This window comes from Lissotriton helveticus, chromosome 2_2, assembly GCF_964261635.1.
Source record: "Lissotriton helveticus chromosome 2_2, aLisHel1.1, whole genome shotgun sequence".
Lineage (NCBI taxonomy): Eukaryota > Metazoa > Chordata > Amphibia > Caudata > Salamandridae > Lissotriton > Lissotriton helveticus.
Window position 1 is genome coordinate 30118949 of NC_136060.1, and position 22043 is coordinate 30140991.

The 22043-nt window shown below is 49.3% G+C and overlaps 1 protein-coding gene across 2 annotated transcripts in view; it reads right to left on the reverse strand.

The window, feature by feature from the left end:
* CENPU (centromere protein U) overlaps positions 1 to 22043 on the reverse strand; it is a 457607-nt gene that overhangs the window by 174100 nt on the left and 261464 nt on the right. The window lies entirely within an intron of this gene.

Sequence of the window (22043 nt, forward strand, 5' to 3'; positions counted from 1 at the left end):
GGCTTGCCTTTAGTGTTCATTTAAAGTCCTAATAAACTATTTTAAACTTTGAAACATCACGCCTCCTCACATTAACCCCTTGGCTGCGGCGGTAATTCCGCCGCAGCGATAGGGGGGACCGCGCGGCGCCACCATGCTAGTGACGGAACCACTCCGTCACGAGCCTCGGGCCGCTGTGCTTGTGACGGAGTGGTTCCGTCACGGCCCGCCCGCCCGCTCAATAGAACGCTCAGCGCAGGCGCGAAATCGCTGCCGCGCAGGCGTGGCGCCGGGGCCGTGACGGAACCACTCCGTCATTAGCACAGCCCGTCCGTGGCTGGTGACGGAGTGGTTCCGTCACCAGCACCCAAAGGGTTAAACTTAAAAATTGGGTCTATATCAGCACAGAAACTGCCATTATTGCTGACACAGATGACATCTGCAAGGCTCTGGACAGAGGAGAGACGGCAACCCTATTCCTCCTGGACCTCCCTGCCGAATATGACAGTCTCCAACCCCCATCCTTAACACCTACACAACATTGGAATCTGAAGACACCCACTCCTATGGATTTCTTCCTTCATGGCTGGAAAGGCCCGGTCAGTCAATCTTGAACTGTAAACTGCAGACGCCTGCGACCTCATCTGTTGAGATCCACAAGGATTCTCCCTGAGCCCGACCCTCTTCAACGCATACATGATTCCTCTAGGCAGCATCATCCGCTCTCACAACATCACCGTTGTCTCCTAGGCCAACAAAACCATCAAGTTCAATGTCTGCATGAATGGAATCGACCAGTGGATGAAGACCAACTGTCTAAAGCTGAACATTGACAAGACCAAAATCTTGATCTTCAGAAAGAGCACATAATCTTGGGACTACATGTGGTAGCCAACAGAGCTAGGACCGACACTCACCCCCACCACCTATGCCAAGAAACTTCCCCAAAGATGCTGTGGAAGATTTCCAAATGGCTCCCAATCAGCACCCAGCAGCCCGTCACACACACCCTGGACACAAGCAAACTGGCATATGGGAACACCCTTTACGGTCTCTGGTGTGGCCAAGGGCTACCCTGATGCCAGCAGGGTTATGGTGGGGGTGGTTGAGGGCATAAAGTGGGTGTAGGGGAAGCAAAGCATGTACATCTAGTAGCTGACCTGGACTGCACAATGTGGAAGCAGAAAACCTGGGATGAATCACGGCTTCCCCACTAGTACAAATTGTGTGATCCTGGGCAATTTTGTTATTTCAATTTTCATCCCTTTTCTTCATTATCACATATAAGAGGACCTCAAAATACAATACTTCAGGATGCGTGCTGTACAAAACCTTCTACTGTGTTTCAATGTAATCACCAATTCCATTGTTGTCAGGGTGGGCGTAAGCATGAATTTTTCTAAATTCATTTTTGAAACGATCACTTAAAATAATACTTCTTAATGCACTGCCATAATCTGATTTACTAATGTGAAATAGTTCTGCAGGTTAATGAAATACACTTTTTGAATTTTGAAGAGTATCATATTTTTACAAATTTGCTGTCTTTAAAAATGAAAGTGTTCCTAAACTTAAGAGGTACATTACAACCAAGTTTCTTCTTTCCTTAAATGCTTGCTGTTTATTTAACTTTGATTTTTGTTAGTGCTAAGTTGAGCAAACAGCAACTCAGTGCTGCCTTTGCCCAGGGGGCTATATGTAAAGGTAAGGAGGGCCGCATGCAGCCCTCGGGCCGTACTTTCAGTATCACTGCTCCATGGCGAGATCAACTAAAATCTAACCAGAAGGCTGCAGAAAATTCAGAACTCGGTGGCCCACACCATGCCCGAAGGAGCTATACTGGTTCCCTATTCACAAACAAGCAAAATTCAAACTCCTCACATACACTTTCAAGGCACTACGTAACACTTCCCAGCATACCTAAACACTCACATATGCTTTCATAAACCTTCCAGACTTGGGTAGCAATGAATTTTATAAACCCTAAAACAAGAAGTGTTCCCTTTCCTAATTTAAAATAAGATTTGTTGTTTACAAAAAAATAACCATGACTATATGCTTCTAATAATTGGGCACAAAGGAGGAATTGTAACTTCCCCAAAAAGTTTCCCCCTTGGACCTATTTATCCACGAGGACAGACAGACTCTTAGCAAACGAAATAAATACAACTGAAAAATTGCGATACATCAATAAGTGAACATAAACAAATTTTAAAAAAACAATAAAAAAGAAAACATATCAATCGTTCCACAAAAAACTGTGCATTATTGTTATTTTTTTTAATTTCTTTAAAAAGAATTCATAACGCACATCGATACCACACATTATATAAAACCACAATGCTAAAAACAATTATTACAAATATATGGTTAAAAGATCTGTACACAATTAAAACAATGTTATTACAATGCAATACTCCTAGACATATCCGATTACTAATTTCATTTTATACATGGATCATTTCGTAACAATTTCATACAGATTTCATACGAATGAATTTCTAAAAAAACAGAAAGTTCCTACAGGACTGGCTTAATCATAAAGAGTGTCTTATGTTTATAAAACCTAAACATAACATTGCATGACCTAAGGCTCCTTATAATTACGTCAAGGAACATAGGATGGTGGAAGACTTTCAGCTGTAAAGTTTTGTGGATGATATTCATATACTTTGTATTCCTCCTTTTGCCCAATGGCCTCTCCTCAGTACTCAGTCACATAAAGCACATTTATTTGCACAGGATTGTATGACACAAGACTTACATTCAGATTTCAATATCTGAGTTGGAGGATGTGTTGTTACTTTTAGATGAACAGTTTACTGGAATGGAAATTTCCCTTGTCAAAGAGTTGGTTGAGGTTATTGTTGGTCTCTCTGCCAACACTGAAGAGAGGCTTGTTGTCGACATGGCCGCATTGACAGGATCAACGGTAATGGTGGGATAGTAGACATCCTTGGTAAGCTCATTGATGATGGTCTTGGCGTTGAAGGTGCAGTCTTCGTTGACAAGGGTCTCATCATCAGAGTTGATGGGGCCTGAATTATAGGCATCTAGGGTGAGGTCATCGACAACGGAGCCTTCTTCATCATCATCATCGTAAAGGTTGACTTTGTGGACGGTGATAACAGTAATTCTATAAGGGCTTCAAGGGATCTGGATTTACACGCTATTTTAATGCAGGTTGATTTTTGCCCTTTCTGAAGTGTTCTCCAGTTTTTCCCTTTGAGGAGGTGCCTGCCTCTTTCGTGCAGTGCGAAGCCTTGTGCACTAGATAATTGCAATAAATACATAGCTCATGTGAAACATCTGTGTAGATTTTCTTCTGTCCACAGCCTGAACAGGATTTGAAGAGTGACTTCTTCATCTCATCAGTCATGATGGCATTTGATAACATGGGAAAATCCCTCTTCCAGAAAATAAAGATTTTCAACAAATTATCCCAATGAACAACTACTTCATGCAGAAAGCTGAAAATAGGGTCCAGTCCAGGCAAAAACAAACAAAGTTTCAGGATAAGGTCACAGAAAGGTTGGAGCAGATAATTTCTCTCTGGCTCTCACACAGATGATGTGAGGTAGAAATCTGAGCTATGCTGGCCTTTAGGGGGGAGAGAGAGAGAAGGGGAGAGAGAGGGAGAGGCAGCTCACCACTTCCACCTCGTTGGCAGAAGTTTGGATTGTTTGAAATGCGGAGGATGGGCTACTAAACAATCACTGCTGTTGAAGGCCTTTGCCAATTTAGCACTATTTATTGCTATTTTAAGTTAGTAGGAAATCCCGGGGTGATGACGGCTCCTGAGTCACGCATGTGAATACATGAAAGATCTAAAGCAAGACAACCTATTCTTTCTTTTTTTACTTTAAACAGATCTACATTGATTAATTGCTTCCCCACAAATATAAATGTTAACCATTCTACAGATACACTTTGTCTTTATCTGCAAGATGGCGTTCAATTACAAAATTACCCAATTTCAAAGGCTTGCTTGGAGATCCCATAAAGCGAAAAAGGTTTGGTACAATATTGTTGGAGATCGTTATATGAGAGATAGACAAGCATGGAAAACTGCATAATTAATAAGGCACAAGTTCAAAATCATATGACAGGGATGGTCAGATTACTTGATGCATTCTGTTTTTTTGCCTCTGGGGACTATATTTCGAAGCATCATAGCCTTCATGAACTTTCCTTTATGTTAAACACATGGAGATATTTTCTCTTCGCAGGTACTAGTATCTTTATTCAGACAGCATCACCAAATGGTTGCTACAGTACTATCTTCTCCCAAGTTTGTCAGGAGCATTACCATACCAGTCAGAATATGCAAAATGAAACCGTGATAGCTAGGTTAATCAGAATAACAAAAGCATGCGTGTTCGCCACTGTTCCATAACGCATGTTAGAATTTACAAAAAAAGATGGTAGAATTGAAACCCACAACATAGAATTGAAATAGGGTATTGGTTGAAGTAATGTTCCCAAAAAGTGAGTGATACAAATTGTATTAGTGCAAAACATGGAAGCTCCTTTTGCAAATACAGCATCTCAATTTACGAATGATAAACTGGTGCTTTTAGAATCTTCATTCTTCACTGATGTCCATGTTCTCCCACCTTACAAACGTACATAGAACATTGGTTTGCAATGACAGGCTTGGCACTAAAACATTTTTTTTAAATTATAAGTACATTGTTGCTTTTCAGTTTGAAAGGGCTTCTTCTCCATGTTTCTCCGCACATCACACCTCATCTCTCTATCCTCTCCCTACAATCAACAACTTCAAACCAACAGTTGTTTACCTCATGGAAATGTAAATGTAAATGTCATGGTACTTATAGAGCGCACTGTCACCAGACGGTCACCTTGCGGTGTTGCCTATGCGGTTTCCTGGCGCTGAGACTCATACCGCTGTGGAACCCCTCCTGGCTTTCCCTGTGAAGTGTCCACTCCTGGGCACCCCCAGGGTGAAGCCAGGCATCCTTAGCGCTGTTGCGGCCGGTGTGGAGGCTAAGCAAGCTATTTGCCCAGAGTTGCAGCGTGGGGCCCGTGATTAGAATAGGCACCAAGGCTAGAATTAACAGGTCCGAGGAAATTGAGCCCGAGACCCCGCCGAGGCGGGAATCGAATCCTGGTCCCTAGCCAGAACTCTGCATCACGGTCTGCCGCTCTAACCATTGAGCCACACTCCTCCACAAGGACAGCAAGGACAGACACACTGGCCCAGTGTGTAAAATCTCTTAGAACATTTGTGATGTTCTCAATGGAGTGTAGCTGCAATTCTAGTGCCTCAGCTGCCCTTAGGACCACTACTGCAAATGAGATGCTCTCATCACTTGGTGGCACAAGTAGCAAGTCAAGCTTTGTCTCAGGCCAGGAGTCAAGCCCACTGGCATTCTGTATATCAATGTATAAGGCATCATCAGTATGATGAAGGAGGATCAAGTCATCTCCCTCATAATCCTCATCATCACCATCTTAGAACGCCCCCTGCTCTTGCATGTCAGGAAATGCTCTGCCATCAATTTCCCACCTTTTAGGGAGGTCCATGCTACCGATTTCCTCCTTTTCTAAAAATAAAATTAGAGCATTTTCTTCATTATATTTAGGTGTCGCTTTCAGATCTGGATGCTATTTATCTCAGGTTTGCTACAATGCATTGACTATAGTAGTACAAGGCAAGTTACATTCACGGAGTTCATTTCACCATTACTGGAAATCAACATTCTGTGGCAAGCTGCCCATTTTGAGTAGGATTAGCATTTGAGTTACACTGCATCATGCTAATTTGTGTACTACTTAGAGAAAAATACCATCTTGTATCTCGGTCATTACTCCGTGCTGATAGCTACCCCTTTAAAAGACCCTCTGATTGGACAAACAAGTTAGTTACTTTTGGCAACGCTCTTTTCAGTGGATACTCCACCAACTTGCAGATTGCTCACTTTAGAAAACTCACCAGCCCCCAGACAGTCTGGATCTTGACAAAGTCAGCTAGCTGCATGCCAGATTGTTGCTATAGAAAATGTTTCCATAGGAGTGCTCCTACGCTAAGTGGCCTTGTGCAGCTCGTCTCCGACTCCCCACAGTTCCAGACCCACTATGCTTTGCCACTATGCGACTACTGAAAAAAGCATTTCATTGTCTTCCCCCAAACTCCAGAAAAACCTTGGTTCACACCTTAATTACTAGTTGCCTTGTTTATGGAAACATGCTTTACCCAGGGCTTTAAGTGGGATGAATAAAACTGGGGGGGGGTCTCTCAAAGGGGCTGTAAAAATGTAAAGCGACATACATGAACATTACCGGCGCCATCTTGCTTAGCGAGAGCCTCTGCGTGGGCGTAAGCAGCAACCATCTTAGACATCGCAGCCATTTCATACTCTGCTGGTCACCTATGTTTCACCCTGACATCGCTGTCATCCCCATCGCCCTGACTAAACACGGACAAATGTACTGGGGTTGTAAAACCTTGTCATCATGACAATGCCCCGGAGTCACTTTCCGCCCTACAGCCGCTCGTCCATTCATCCTCTGTACACGGGCAAGCCCTTCTGATAACCTCCCTCACCGCACCTGGCTGCTCAATCCGGTCCCAGTCACTAACCGACCCTTGCGGACATAGTTTATTGCCCACACAGCAGGACTTGTTGCACTGACAAAGAGGCCTGATTCAATCAATGGCACAAACCTTTAGATCTGACCGATCCCACATGTTTTCTGATCCTGTCGAAATGTCCAGCTGCGAGATAGCGATCATATGTTAGATCTGGGTGGGTGACGATTGCTGCTGGGTTTGAGTGGGAACCTGCTTGGGGCGGGAATTCCGAGGATGTTTAACCTACCAATAAACTGGTGCAAACGTGTATAAAAGACCGAGCTACGGAGATGCAGTTAGAGCACCTACCGAAGACATTCCGGTGTCCGAGTTGATGTGTTCTCCTCTGGAGTAATAAACCTGTTTCTTGCCTTCCAGTTACCAGCGCCTGCCTCGTTATTTTGATAGATATAACAAAGTGAATCAAAGGTGTTTCGCGCCGAGCAGCATTGGTGGCCTTAGGGGAGTTGTTGCTTTTCACAGGGCGTGGTCAATGTAATTAAGGGCTTGGCTTAAAAACACGTAAGCTAAAAATCTGTGTTTAGCACAGTGTGCCGCCCGACTTGTATTTTGCTGTTCCTGTCATTGCGTCCAGATGTATGATACAACAAGTCACATCATACCTACAAGTCAGGACTACTGGCTTTGTCAATGGTTGTTAGTTGCATAAGATGAATAAGCAGCATCTATGGCTTGAAAACAATTCCACTTAAAGCCCTGGTGGTAACACCACGACAATGTTGCTGCTCCTGAGATTCAAAAAGAGAAGGGAAATCCAGAGAGAAAATGACTCTTTAAAGGATTTCCCTTCCCCTACATCGCTCACCACGCGCACATGATGTGCCTGCTGTCACTGCAGTCCGGGAAAAAGAAATGGACAGCCTTTGCCAGGGCACAAAAGAGAGCCCGATAGAGACCCGTTTCGAGGCCCCCTTAAAAAACTGCCGGTGTTCAGACCCATTGAGACCTGGCCCACTTAAAGCCCTGACTTTACCTGTAGCTGCCAAGACTTGCAGCAGGTGTAGAATACTACAGCCAGACTAGTGTGCAATCTTCCATCAGATTCTTCTACTTGCAAAACAGGCCCAGATACTATCACCCGACCAGACAGTCGAGATCTAAAGATAAAGCCTTACTTCAGATTCTGCAGCTTTGTACTTCTAGATTAGACGGGAGGTCTTTCTCTTTTCTTTCCCCCCTCCACTGGAACAAACTTACTCTACAAATGTGTTTATGTATAGAGCTTGGAAAGTTGAAAAAACTTTTAAAAACATGGGTGTTTTAATTAATTGTGCTTGCCTCATATCAGCTAAAGCATTGAGATATTCTTCAGGGTATGAGTCACTGCTATATACCAATGGTAACATAATCTAAATGAGAGGAGTCGTATTTAAATGTCAGCCCAGTGTGCGGAGGCCCGTTTCTTATCTGTTACTCATACTGCGCCCTCAGAAGCAGAGCAGAAACAATTGTTGTTAACAGTGTGCTGAGTACTAACTTGGGATCTATTTAGATGTTAAGAGGCTAATTTACATAACGGGAAGGTGGTGAGCAATCTACGGTTAGGTAGAGTATACACCAGAAAGAGCATTACAAAAGGGAAGTAAAAACTTCTTCTGATGGATACTTTACACCGCAGAATTTCGTATGTATGTATATGACATTTTTAACGTGTAAATCTACCCGAAATGCAGCAGCTTGCTGTATATGGTTAAATAAAAGCATAAGGTCAGAAAATAAGAGAAGAGGAAGCTGGATTGTGGACAGTTAATACTTTGTAATGTAGTGTTTTTTAAGAGATGAGTCTTCAACTATTTACTAAACTGGAGTAGTGTTGGGCTGTCCTAATGGATATGGAGATTTTGTTCTAGATTTTGGGTTCATAGACGGAAAAACCATGCTGTCTTTTGTTCCCTTTTTTACGCTTCTTAGTCTGCAATCTGATAGTGCCTTGCTGCGGGTGTACAGAGATCCATAAGAAATAGTGAGCTTGTCTGCAAGATAAGCAGGAGTACTTGTCGTGATGACTTTGTAAATGATGTACCCAGTTTTAAAGATGGTGCGGACCAGCAAGTTGAGCCAATGGCGTTCCATCAGGATGGGGGTGATGTCATCATATTTGTTTGGACTGACCTTTAATAATGCCCAATGCAAGTCCTTCCTGGACCAAAGACAAAACAAACAAAATGACAAGAGACAGCTTTGCTTGTGTAGGGCTTGTATTTTGAATGCCACACAGGCCACACATTTGATCCCAAACCCCCAGCATAAATGGATTTAGTTGAAGGGCACATGATGGCAAAAATTACATTCAACACCTCAGGCAGCAAATCAAACACAGTCAATTGCCAGCACTCAAAATCCACATATGTAAGTGTAGATTCGGGTGGAGGATACTGCTCTGTCGCTGAGATAGCAGGTTCTCGTAAAGTGGTAGTCTGACTGGAGGGCAGATAACCATACTCAAAAGTTCCTAGTACCACATTCTTCAGGCCCAAACCAGAGTCAATAGGATGACTTGGCAGTTATTCATGATCTTTTTCAGAACGTGATGTCAGAGATGGGAAGGCATACATGAATCTTGTGTTTAATTTCAGCCTCAATATATCTGCTAATGAGCATTCTCACGGCAATTCCAATGTTTCAAACTTTCCAAACTGTACATTCATGATGGTGGAGAAAACATCTAGTCCGGTTGATCCCACTGTTGGAAGATGCCCTGCACCATCCTAGGGTGTAGAAGGCACTCGTGATCTGCCAGACGCCCCCTTCTTAGTTTGCCTGCTCTGGCATTTAGTGATGCTCCTACGTGGTTCGTGAGCAGGAAAATGTCCTGACACTCCAATAATCTCATGGGGCACAAAGCCTTCTGACACAGGACAGAGGACCCCACCCAGCCCTGCTTGTTGCAGTACTACATGGCAGAGGTGTGGTCCGTGAGAACCTGCACCAGCCTCCCCATGATAGATGGCAGGAAGAACTTCAGATCCACACAAATGGTCCATAATTCAAGGAGGGTGATGTGGAGCCAGCCTTCTACGGAAACCAGAGTCCTCTGATCTCCACCTCCCGAGATGACTTCCCCAACCTAGCAGGGACGTGCCCATCACCACCATCAGCTCTGGAGAGAGAAGGGAGAGGAGCTTGCAGCTGGACCAGCAGCTTCAAAACAACTATCACTGCAAATCTTGAGCTGTCTCCTTCGAGACCCGGATGGCATGGGTCTGATGAGGAGAATGTACATGTCTAAGATGCCAACAAGCGGCTCTCACCATGAGCCAGGATGAACCTGGAAAATAAGCGGCCACAGCCTGAATGTCTTGGACTCGTTTTGGTGGGGGAAAAGATCTGAACTACTCTGTCCAGGATTGATCCAATATATGGAATACTGTGAGAAGGAACTAGGCGGGACTTCGGCTCATTAATAGTGAACCTCAATAATGTCAAGAGATCTGCAGTCGCCTGAAGGTGGTTGGTCTATGACTGACTTTTTGATAGTCTGCCTTAAAAAGCCAATCATTGAGATATGTAACTAGAAGTATCCCCAACCTCTGTATATAGCGTTGGTGACACCAACGGGGAGCACAGCAAACCGAATATCCTTCTGGTGTACCTTTAAGCACACATAATGTTTGTGGGACCGCAGGACTGGTATATAAAAATACATGTTCAAGCACAGCATTCAGTTGCCCAGGTCCAGAGCAAACAGGAACCGGGTCAGCGTGAGCAGTTTGAATTTGACCTTCCACAGAAAGACTTTCAGGGGCTGAAAGTTCAGAAAAGTCTGAGGCTTCCATATGTACGCCACTCACCGCTTCACTTCTGCATTATACCGCATAAAAAACAGACATGAAGCACATTATGTCACAGCATAATCATGCTAATATCAGAAGCAAAAAAGTATATGTTAATGTTTTGTCTGCACGGTCTTACTTTTTCACTCTAAAGGCACTAAGCAACTCCAGGAGGACACAACCTCCCCCATCACCGCACCTTAGCAAGTGCGACTTCACCAGTGGTGACACTAAACACACCTGGCCATTCATGTTCTTGCACTTATAACACACATACACATAGGTCCTGAAGAAAGCTAGTAAACGTAGCTGCCTGGCTGAAACATGTAGACCTGACCTTACTTTTAGGATATGAGACACATAATTTATTCTCTACCCATATCCGGCTCTCTTTTTAATACTGCCAGGGAGCCCAACATTAAAACAGTTAACTTTAGTTGAAAGGGACCCAACAGACAGTTTTTTTAAACACCACCACTATGGCACCACTCTGGACTCATCACACACGTAACCAGTTCCGCTGTAAATCAGGCGCTTAAGCACACCCGAGGTGCACTTGGCACCTTGGTTGGGACCCGATGATGAAGCATGCCATCAACTAGGTTGGTGGGTGAGGGTTTTCATAACAAACAAATGGTTTTCCCACACATTAACATCTAGCTTCTTAAGTGTGAACTAGTTCCTATTGATCGGTAACTGGTAATAACCGGAACTAAAGGTTTAAGAGGGTCCAGGTGATTTGATGAGCACATTTTTCAACTTGGCAGCTTAATAGGCGAGCATAGAGGTGTGCATGCTTCTTTGAGAATGTCCATGCATTCATGAGGGTGATTGCCAAGCTCTAGGACCTCATGAGCCAAATTGCTACACTGACCTGCCAGGCGTCCAAGTGTCTAATTTTGCAAGTCTGAATGTCTGATGGGAAGGGCTGCAAAGTAGTTGTGTGTGCTAGAGCTTCATTGGTTGCCTATAGCTAACCGAATTAAGTTCAAAACGCTCATTCTCGCCTTTCGAGCGTTGAATGGATCTGGCCCAGACTACTTAAGAAAAAGACTGAGGTTGTCCTACTCAGTCAGGGATCTCCGCTCTAACAATCTGCGCCTCATGTGTGTGCCTAGATTCCGTCGCACAAGAATGGGTGGCAGAGCTTTTGCCGTCCTTGCAGCCAAATACTGGAACAGTCTTCCTATTGATCTTAGATTTGCCCCATCTGAAGTGATTTTCCGCAGACGCCTGAAGACTTGGCTTTTTGTATCTGTGTAGTCTACTTCCTCTCTTTTCTGCCAATCAGTTTTTAGCGCCGGGACACCCCCATTGGGGGTAGCCGTGCGCTCTACAAAATCCATAAATAAATAAATAAATAAATAAATATTCGATGGTGAATCACCCAATGCCAAATACTCTGCGCCAGCGCTTACGACTCCAGGGAGTGAGTGCTGCCCTACCTCTGTAGGTAAAACATTGCAGTGATTTTTTTTTTTTTTTTAAATTTGTTTTATTGTTGCATCAAAGTAAACAGGTACAGGAAAAGTTATCAGCCGACTTGGCCTCAACATTCGGCCATGCGTGCAACATTTTTGGTTTATACAACTGGTGCAAATATACAATTCCTCGATCAAGCCGTGCTGGTCGTATAGCCATGTCTATCGGTCGGGAGACGATGAACCCGCATAGTCAAAAAAAACCCAGTGGACGATAACATGTAAGTAAGGTCCGGTCTCTAAGGCGTTGGATCGGGGCCTGTACTGCCCATGAACGGTGCTACCAGAGAACAGGGGGGAACAAAACCGTGGGAGGGAAGCGTGCGGGCGCCAGCAAGGTCAAAGTAGGAGGGATACTAGCGACGGGCGTCAGGGGGGGGGGAACCCAGTGGGTCAATCAGCCTGCGTTCCAGAGGGGCGAGCAGGTAGTCAGGAGCGTGTTCTGGGGAGGGGGGGGGAAGACATCAGGCAAATGCTATCGGTCTTCACGGACTGGGAGGGGAGGGGAAGGGGTAGGTGGTTCACTCACAGTGAAGGACTGTCGGAAACTGTGGAGGAGCATGGCCCATTCCATGGATATGGGAAATTTACGCGCACCCCTGGCTTCTTCCTCTCTGAGAGCATCCTCTTCCGCCGCCGCCCATTTACTGACCGCCCCCGTCCAGGCTGCAATAGGGGGACCCTCCGGGGACCGCCAGCGCATGGTAATGCATCTGTTCGCTAACAGGAGCGCTAAGGACACGAAGCGTCTGTGTACTGGAGCCCGCTTAGGGACATGAAAGATGCCTAGTGCGCTAGACTCCCAGGTGGATAACGTGGTGAGGCCAGTCAGTTCCGACAAGGTGTCATGTACCGCCCGCCAAAAGGAATGGAGGTCGGGGCAGCTCCAAAACATATGACGAAAATCTGCAGTAGGGGCGCAGCATCTGGGGCATAGGAAGGACGTGGAGGGATAGAATTTCTGTAAGCGCGCTGGGGTGAGGTACGCCCTGTGTAGGATATAGTATTGGATATTCTTGAAGCGGGCATTCCTAGAGACGCGTTTGGGGGCCTCCAACGCCTTAGTCCACTCAGAGTCGTGCAGCGCGCGGCCTATGTCCTCCTCCCATGTAGTGCGCAAGGTCGTCAGGGGAGCATGTGAGAGTTCTCGGATGGATTTGTACAACCAGGTGACCAAATGACGTCCCACCCCCATACGTAGGATAGTGTGTATGACTGGATGCGTGTCTGGCTCGCCCGTGCGAAGGTCGAAATGGGGTCGGAATCCCTCAATCAGCTGTCGATATCTGAGAAATTGGCCCGGGGGGAGCCCATATTCAGCGGTCAGACGATCAAGTGTTTTTAGCTGGCCTTCCTCAAAGAGCGACTCCAGATCCGTGATGCCACAGAGCGACCATCCGGCGAAGAACGAAGTCGCGAAGTAAGAGTCTTGCCTGGGGCTGCCTATCAGCGGTAAGAGCGGAGAGTACGGAGGTCGAGCGGGGGACATTCGGTGGATCCGCATCATGCACCGGCGCGCTATCGCCACTTGGAGGGGGTATGTGCGCCGTGGCTTGGTGCCCGGGAGTAGTAGACGGGTGAGTTCCGGGGTCGCGATTCTACCGGTCGAGGTGACAGTTTCCTGAGGGTAACGGTCCGCCGTCCAGTACGACAGCCACTGGAGCTGCGCTGCAAGGAAGTATGACTCGAAGGATGGAGCTCCGAGCCCTCCCAGCGTCGTGGGAAGTTGGAGGGTTCGCAGGGCGACCCGGTGTCGGCCCTCGCCCCAGATAAGGGTCCCTAGGAGGGAGTCAACGTCGCGGAAAAAAGATCTGGGCGGCACCACTGGCAAGTTCGTGAAGTGGTATAGGAGCCGAGGGAGCATTATCATTTTAGCCAGTGCAATCCGACCTATTGGGGCTAGTGGGAGTTTATTCCAGAAGGCAACCGCCGGGCGCAGGCTGGCAAGTGCTTTGCAGTGGTTCCCCGCGAAAAGGTCCGCTGGGGAATGATACATGCGGACACCAAGGTAGCGGGGGGCTTCCGTGGACCACGAGAGTTTATGTGCTCCGAGCTCGACTTCCCGGGGGGGTAGGCTCGGGTGCAAGGGGTAGACCGTGGATTTGTCCCAGTTCACCTGTAATCCGGAGGCATTCGCGAATTCCTCCAGTGTCGCCCCAATAGCGGTCAGGTCCGTTTCAATGTCTCGGACGTATATGAGGAGATCGTCCGCGTACATGGAGACACTGTGGGTGCTGTCCGCTAGCGGGATGCCCCATTCCGCGCCCTCTAGGCGTAGTCTCACCGCCAGCGGCTCGACCGCCAGTGCAAATAAAAGAGGCGACAGGGGGCACCCCTGTCGCGTGCCTCGCCGAACCTCGAACGCTGGTGATATGCGTTTCCCGATGCGGACACGCGTAGTCAAATCAGTATACAAGAGGCGCGTGTATGCAACAAGCGTCGGGCCAACATTAAGGCGCTGCAAGACCGAGAAAAGATAGGGCCAAGTGAGGGTATCAAATGCCTTCTCCAGGTCCATAATGAGACAGGCGGCGCGAGGAAATCTGCCACGCACCTGATCTTGTACATGGAAAACTCGGCGAAGGTTCTGGGAGGTGTTCCTTCCCGGAACAAAGCCACATTGGTCGGGGTGGACCAGTGGGCGTATGACCTGTGCATAACGATCAGCTAGAATTTTCCCCAAAATTTTACAGTCGGCCGATAGGAGCGTGATGGGGCGGTACGAACCCATGTGGAGTGGGTCTCTGTGGGGCTTAGGGAAGGTGACGATCACGGATTCCCGCAGTGACTTGGGCAATCTCCCCAGTTGAAGGGACGCCCCGAACACCCGCGACAAACGGGGGACCACCAGGGGAGAGAATGTCGAGTAGTATTCCAGCGGGAAGCCGTCCAATCCTGGCGCTTTATTCCGGGACATGGCACGAATCGCCTGGGTGATGTCAGGGGGTTTTATCTTGGTGTCGAGGGTGTGCTTATCTGCTTCCGATATTGTAGGTAGCGTCAGTGGGTCCAAAAAACTGTCCACGGAAAAAGGGGAACAGTGGGTCGGAGTTCCGTACACTTGTGTATAGTGTCGCTGGAACGCCAGGAGGATATCGGCTTGGGAGCGCACCAGTACGCCGTCTGGATTGATAATATCCGTGATCGGCTTGATGACGGTATCTTGCCTCGCCATCCAGGCCAGGAGCGCGCCAGTTTTGTCTCTGTCCTTATGCACCCTAGAGGCATAAGCTCTAAAATTGTACTTTCTGAGGTCAGCGCAGGCCGCCTGATAATCCGTCTTAGCCTTGGCCGTGAGTATGGCGTGCTCCTCTGAGTCGTCAGGCTGTGTAGTGAGTGCGGCCAGAGACCGCTCTGAGGTCTGGAGCATCCGTTCCAGGGTGCGGCGAACCCCGACTACCTGTTGGATGCATTCGCCCCTGGCCACCACTTTAAAAGCGTCCCATTCCACCAGTACTGACGATGCCGTGTCTGTGTTGTGTGCGAAATAGTCTTGGATGCTGGCTTTGTGTGCGTCTCTGAACACTGGGTCCGTGAGGCAGTCTCTAGGGAGGCGCCAGGTGGGGACTGGCGGGCGCGGGGGACGCCAGTTCAGCCGAATGACGTGGGCATCATGATCCGATAGGATCCGACCCAAGTAATCCGCAGATGCGATCTTAGGGAGGATCGGCGCAGAGCAAAGGAAACGGTCCAAGCGGACCCTGAGGTTATGCGGGATCGAGTGGAAGGAGTAAACGCGGGCAAGTGGGTGTAGGTGTCGCCATGCGTCAGTGAGTGCCCAGTGCGTGGTCCATGCCCTGAAGAGGTCTGCCTGTCGAGGGGCCGGGGAGTGTGTGGGGGGAGGATGTGAGCGATCCAGGGCGGGGTCTAGTGTACAGTTAAAGTCGCCCCCCAGTACCCATGGAACTGTAGTGAACTGGGCTAGAACGCCTGTGAGGTGGTCCCAGAATTTGTCCTGATCTGTGTTGGGGGCATATATGCTTCCAAGGAGTATACCCTGGCCATCGAGCACCCCTTCCAAAAGCGCATACCGGCCCTCTCGATCTACCACCCGCCGAAGTTCCCGGAAGGGAGTGCCAGGCCTGACCCAAATTAAAGCGCCGCGCGCAAATGCTGAATAGTGTGTGGCACAGAGGACACCTCGCCATTTGACTTGTAAGCGGGTGAGTTCGGTGGTATTAATATGTGTCTCCTGCAGAAACGCTATATTGGCTGACATACGCCTAATATATGAGTAAACCGAGTACCGTTTGCTGGGTGTGTGTAGGCCTCGTACATTCAGTGTCAGGACGTTAACGTCTGTGCATGAGACTGCCATACTTAGGGTGTCGTGAGTGGGAGAGGGAACCCCCTGCAGCCCCCGACGGCCGTCGGTGTGCATGTGACATACGTGTTCCTACGCGCCGAGCTTCCACAGTCATAGGGGAGGGACTAAGGGGAGTAACAATAAACAGAACGGTAGGTGGGAAACAGTCCCAATACTGGGGATATCTCACCGGGGGTGACATATCCAAACTAGTGTCCCACTTGGGGAAAAATACAACGAATAACTGCGGGGGTGGCAGCATGTGTCGTCGCTGGGCTTGCGCGCGGGTCAGGCTCTTGCAGGAGAAGCGTCTATCGCACATTAGCGCTTACAAGCAAATGACAAACAGTCTAGGCTCCTAGACGTCGCGCAGCACAACAGAACACCATGAGAAGGATATAACAATAGGTAGTCCTTTCCTCAGGAGGAGGTGCCAGATCAGCTGGCCAGGGTAGCTTCCAGGGTGCGTACCGCTACAAGGGGGGAGGAGATCGGTCCGATCCCCGACATTGTTCCATCACTGTCCCGGTCCTTCTCAGGAGTGAACAGGTGCGGTTGGCCTTCCAGATCTGAGGTCGTGGGCGACGTATGTAGGCCTGACACCGCTTTCAAGGCGTCTCGTCGTTCATGCATGATTTGCGCGAGGTCGGGTGAGCCCTTGGGGGGTGACTCCTGGTCTCTGGGGCGACCCGATCGAGCACGGCTCGCACCTCGCCGTCTGGAACGCCGGAAGTCGTTATTGCGTGCTCTCTGGGGTCCAGGATTAGGAATAATTGGGCAGTGAAACTCAGTCCAATCCTGCGCTTCCTCCGCCGTATTGAAGAAGAGGGCCTTCCCTTTGTGCAGCACTTTCAGGCGGGCCGGGAACAGCAGGGAGTACTGAAGGTCGTTGGCGCGAAGGCGTTTCTTGACATCGAGGTAGGTGGAGCGCTGAAGCTGTACTTCTCGGGCATAGTCCGGGAACACCATAACATGCTGGTCCTCCACCTGTAGGGGACCGACTGTCCGGGCCGCACGGAGCACCGCGTCGCGGTCTCGGAAGTGCAGAAATTTAGCCAGCATGGGTCGTGGAGGGAGGCCTGGTTTTGGTGCTCGGGCCGGGACCCTGTGGGCTCTTTCAATGGAGAAGTACGCCGTCCTGTCTGCCTCAGGTGTGAAAGATTTGGTCCAGGATTCCATGTACGTCAGAGGGTCCGAGTTCTCAATCCCTTCCGGTAGACCCAGAACGCGAATGTTACATCTCCTTGAGCGTCCCTCCAAGTCCACCGTGCGTTCCTCGAGGGCCGACACACGGTGTAGGACCTCCTTCAGTTCCGCTGTCTGCGATTTCACCGCAGGCTGTAGCTCGGTCACGATCCGCTCTCCCTCCTTCACCCGATCCGCCAACTTGCGGTGGTCGTCGCGGATTAGACTAATGTCCGTCGTCAGAGCTCCCAGCCGCTCCTCCATCGATAGGCGGGACAATTCAATTGCCGCCAACACCTGATCCAGCTTTGCCGACAGTGTAGGGTCGGTCTGCGACGCATGGGCCTGCGTCCATGTCCTCGTTTGTGGCATCCTCTCGGGGGCCGTCTCGGGGACCGCCGAGCATTTTGCGGCATTCGTTTTCCCCATGAGTGCTGATGGAAATGGGGGGGGGGGGCCCGGCTCCTGTGTATATCACGTTCAACAGGCCGCCTTCCTTTGGTATGGTCAGATAGATAGGAGCTCAGCAGAGGGTGAGTACACAGTCTTTCGCGGTCCCGGGGCGGGCTCTGTCCTCCCACTGGGGGGCCCCACTGTTGGTCAGGACACCCCTAGGAGCTCGCAGCCGCAGGGGGCGACTTTTCGGGTGCTAGGAGGAGGGCAGTAGAGGGGCGCTGCCACCACAGTCCAGAGGCCAGAGGCCCGTTAGGGTCGGATCCAGTGCTCCCTCCTCTCCGGCGGGCAGCTCCGCCCTCCAGGTAACTCCGGGGGCCAAGGAACAGACGATCCGGGCCCAGGGAAGGTCTCAGATTGATGAGTGTCTACGGCGTGGCGTGCCACCGCCTCAGGGCCAGTAGAGCTCCGTGCCCCCAGGGTAGTCCTCACATCAGTCACGGTGCCACGACACCCATGGGCGCCATTATAGAGTCAGGCATCTGGGTCCACCAGGACACACGAGGATTTAGGCGTGAACCAGCTCCCCTCCCCCGAGCAGGGGCTAATGCGGATCGTGACTGGACCCCAGAGGGGACAGGGGGGCCGCCGGATCACCGGCACCGCGGCTCGCGAGGGAAGGGGGGAGGGGGGCGTACACCTACCGCCCTCAGGAGGGATCGTGGTCGGTCGGGGGTCCAGCGCCACACAGGGGGGGTCTCCGCTGGCGCTCCGCTGTCCGCGGCGGTGTGCTGGGAAGATCAGGCTCCCAGACGCGAAGAGGCGCCGGCGCTATGGATCTGCGTTAGTGCGGCCGCCATCTTGTGCGTCGAGATAATGTGGGCAATAGTGCCGGACCGAAAGTCCGAGGTCCAGCTGCCGCGCTCCCCACCGGGCACCGGAGCCGGCAATATTCCTGTCCCGCGATGGTCGCCGCTTCAGGGACCGAGTCTCAGAGGCGCTCCCGGTAGGCAGAGGGAGTCGCGCCCGCCATCTTGTGCGCTCGGCACTCCGCTCCGGGTGCGGAGAGGGACGGATCCGTGGCTGTCGTCCGTCCGCAGTTCCCCAGACGAGGGCAGAAGTCACCGCACTGCAGGTGAGTCGTCCAGGAGTAGGTATGGAGAGGCTGAGGCTCCCGGCGATCATGGGAAATGGGCAAGATGCTAGCCCGATCGCGGAGCCTCAGCAAGACACAGCCGCCATCGTGGCTTGCCAAGCCACGCCCCCCGGTAAAACATTGCAGTGATATTGTCTGTTTTTAAAAGTATCACTTTGGGTCTGATGACATGAATGAAGGTTTTGAGAGCTAGCTGGAAGGTCAGAAACTCTAGGTGGTTGATGTGTATGCCACTGATGCAGTGGCCACAAGCCCTGAATGGTCAGATCTTGGAGATGCACTCCCCAACTTGAAAGTGAGGCATGCAATGTGATGGTTACTTATGGAACAGGTCCATGAAGGGCCCAATCTGCATCATGTAATTGTTGCAGAGAGTGATAGGTGCTGGCCCATGTCAACACTGAATCTTCTCTGTGACCCTCCGCCTGTGACCACTGTGCTGATAGGCTCTGCTGAAGGGGATTCATATGCAGTCTGACATGAGGAACTGTGGCCATAATCCCTAGGAGGCACATTACTATTCTGACCGTCAGGCGACAATGTGGCTCTAAAAGATGCAGTAACTGTTGGAACGCATTTACCCTGGCCTGGCTGGGGTAGGCCTTGTCAGTGATGGGTTTGAGGGTAGCCTCTTGGAGGGAGTGGCTCTGAAGGGGCTGGAGATGGGATTTGTTCGCATTAATGGTAAATTTGAACGTGTGTAGGAGGGAGATGGTAGTCTGAGTGTGGATTAGGCACTTGTTTGCATGCACACTTGATCAACCACTCGAGAAGATAGGGAGCCCATGAAAGCCCTAGCCTTCTGAGATTGACGGCTACAACAGTTAGGTATTTGGTGAACACCCTTGGGGATGTGGTGACTGTGAATGACAATACTAGCCTGGCTGATGAAGGGTGATTCCCTGAAACTGGTCCCAGGATGCTTGTTTCCGGTCCAGGGAGGCCTGGCTTGGCAGTTCGGGGTGGACTGTTCCCACAGGGAACAATTTGACACCGAGAGATCCCCGTGGGGGTGATTCGTTTCAGACCTAATATATACTACTAATAATAAATAATAATAATAATACTTTGAACTGATAATGTTGACCACATTCCACAAAGCATAGGTAGCAACTGGGGTCGTGGGGGGGGCTGATGGTTATATGAAAGGTGTCCTTCAGATCCAAAGCAGTGAAGAAATTGCCTTGCTACAGCAGCAGGATGACAACAGGGTAGGCATATGGAAGTGTTCTGAGAGGATGTACCTGTTGAGGGGCCAGAGGTCCATTATTGCTGTTAGGGACCTGTCCTTTTTAGGGCTGAGAAAGTGGAGGGCGTACAACCCCTTGCCACGCTGCTTAAGTGGACCTGGCTCTATGGCACCCTTGTTTTAGCCATGTCTGTGCCCTTTATTAATTTTCTCTAGCATCTCATCAACTTTTGGCCAGAAAAGTTGTTCCCATCGAAGGGCAGGTTGATGAGATACTGCTGGACTTCTGTCTTGAAGCGTGAGATGCACAACCAGAAGTGGAGGTGTCAAATAATGGAAGTAATAACCCCTCTAGTCGAAGGCTGCATCGAGGGCCCACAGAATAGTGGCATTAGAGATGAGTTTCCCTTCCGCTACTATCTCTTCAATCCTTTTTTTTCTTTAAACTGGGTGAAGGTGCTGGAGCAAGTCCTATATCTCGTGCCACTGTGCTCTATCATAACAAGACAGGAGGCTTACGGAATTGGCAATGCACCAGTGGGTTGTGGCACCTACCACCACCCTCTTGCCCACAGTGTCAACCAGCTCACTCTCCTTATCCAGAGGGTGGAGTCACCTATAGCTTATGCTGTAGCTTGCTTGCAGGCAGTGACACAGGTGAGTCCGAAGGGACAGGCCTTCTAATGTATAGGGGGTCGGAGGGAGAAGATTTTTATTTTTTCTCTTATCTAGAAGCAACAACCCGGGATTCAATGGCTCTTGAACATCGCGTGGCAGCCTTGAGAATTTCCGTTAAAATGGGGAAGACTGGAGCAAATGCTCTGTCCTAGATAGTAACTCCCCTAAGAAGAACTCCTCAGGAGTTGTGTGTATTTCAACCTTGTGGTAGGATGCAGCACGCAGAATGACCCCATGGTAGGCAGTAGTATCATTCGGAGGAGGAGACCTGAATGGGACATGCTCGTGGTTGGGGACCCGTGGGTGCTTGTAGCCTTTCTCAAAGGTCATCAGTGTGATGTGGGTAGAGAAGGACATCAAAGTTCACTAAAGGATAATAGGTCTTAGATTGTCTGAGTCCGAAAATGACTGTAGTGACCCCTGAGAAGAGGATGAAACAGGAGTGGTTGGTGGTGGTGGTACTGGAGGTGAGGTTTGTATGGAGGTCGTAGGCTGGTGACTGTCTTGGGCGCTGAAGGTTCTGAAGAAGGATCTGGCCAGGAGTATCCATTAGCCCACATTTTTGGGCACTGCTGAGCTGGGGCGGGTAGAAATCTTTCCGGCTGGTGGATAGATAGATGACAATAGTCTTTTGTTGCTTGTTGACCTTGTTTTGTAGTTTGGAGTATGAGTCTGTCTGAGTCTTCGGATCTTGCTGTTGAGGTCATTTTCGGGGGGCCTCAAAGTGGGTTTGAACACTTCGGCACTGAGGTGTTTCCTCAGACACTGAAGGGGGTTGAGCGTCTTGGATGGATCACGTCTTGGCTCCGTTGCCTTGCTTCAATGTCAATCAGAGCCTAAAGGTGGTGGCGCACCCGGAGGTGGCAGTGGATGGTGCATAGGGAAAGATGCCAGCCTACATGGAAACAGTACTCTACCTGGGTGTGTGGCCATTTTGTAGTCTATGAGTATGTGTGTCAATATTATTCACAGCAGTTAGCATCGTCTTGGTGCACGAGCCGGTAGTGAAGGAGGTGGACGGAGCACATTGTTTTATGTTTCCCCTCCATTTCCAAATATACACAAGACCTATTAAATGTGATCCTAATACTAACGCCTTGTGTGGTCTCACTAGCCAATATTATACCCACTGGTGTTTTTCTTTTTTATATTAGATGGATGTTTCTCCTGTTCGAACTGCAGTATAATGTGGCAGCAGCCAGGTGACGTCCTACGAAATGTAACATGACATTTATAAAGGATGTAAGGCCCACTCTAGCTTCAATGCAAAAACATGCCGGATAA